The sequence below is a fragment of the Anabrus simplex genome, chromosome 10, assembly GCF_040414725.1.
Source record: "Anabrus simplex isolate iqAnaSimp1 chromosome 10, ASM4041472v1, whole genome shotgun sequence".
NCBI lineage: Eukaryota > Metazoa > Arthropoda > Insecta > Orthoptera > Tettigoniidae > Anabrus > Anabrus simplex.
In genome coordinates, this window is record NC_090274.1 from 121708728 (window position 1) to 121710129 (window position 1402).

Genomic DNA, 1402 nt, shown 5'->3' on the forward strand with positions numbered 1-1402 from the left:
ATAGATTTACTTCTTCTTCTTCTTCTTCTTCTTCTTCCTCTTCTACTTGGTTAGTTGTTGGACATCGTCGTAAGACGCTACGTCCAGTCACTGGTTTGCGGGATAATTAATGTCTAGGAGAGGTACCAACATTAGAAGAAATTAGTACACTACAAGATAGGAGGGTTAGCTATGTAATGAAGCTAATGACAGCCGGTAATAATGAAACTGAGGAAAATACCAATAATATGGAGGCTAAACTATCTAGGATAACACAAAATCACTGGGACACAGGGTTCCAATGCTTCACGTCTGTGCGGTCTGCCACGACGTCTTACTACAAACAAACCAGACCGGACCACAAATAAGGGTTGGGATGCGAAAGTTCGTACCTGTAGGGAAGGAAAAGGTTACAATTGGATGATACAGGAACTAAAAAAGTAAGTAGGAAGTCTACAACGCGAAAAGTCGGTGGAAACACTAAACACGAAACATGTAACAGCAGTTGGTAACCCGCATGAAGAAGCTTAGCTATGAATTCACAACGGTGATGTTCATATGTCTGACACTGAAAAAAAAATATGGTGGACAGTACCTACAGCCCGACCGCATGGACATAAGTTACTTTCGATAAGAGTAAGGCGATAGAGATGAGCAGGCGGACCCACATGATTGAAGCGGAGACGTATGATTGTAGTAATATGACGCCGAGTGTAGTTACCAAAGGCGAAACACGGTTTATTAGGAATATCAGGCAAAAGCGGGAATAAGTGCTTACCTTTCAACTGGGAAGTTCGGCGCCATTCTGCACATCACTGATTGTGGAGGAGGTGACGACAGTGTTCCCATAAGTCTGTGTGTGGAACTGTGATATAGTAATCCAATCCAGTACCCTGGGCGGCCTCTGTAGCTAAGATATCCGCTGAGACGTTACCATGTATTCCAGAATGGCCCGGAATCCATGCGAGTAATACTTTAACCTTACGGAGGAACAAGTCATAACTTACTTTGCGTAAATGTTGAAAGTACCAATTATGGGTATGTTCGGAATTTTACAAATGAGAGCTTTTAATATTCCAGAATATCAAAAGAATTTATCGAACTCATTAATTCATGTTTCTTATTCAATATGCTCCGACAATTCCATTGCAGTATCCGCATGTTTTACTTGACAGGAGGGAGAGATCCCACGAATCGAAACATCTCATCATATGCTGATTGTAACTGTTGCTTCCATATACCGGTTGTTTCAATGTTTGCGATGATATTGGCAAATGTGGTAAAGGCGTTTCGAACTCGTTCATTAGAATTAACGTTTGGTTGACAATGTAAAGCCAGGACAGAGGGAGATGCCGATATTGGCGCGGGGGGATCCGAAGGTTGCCCTTGAGAACTGGGCTTCCGTGATGTAGATGCAGGCTCG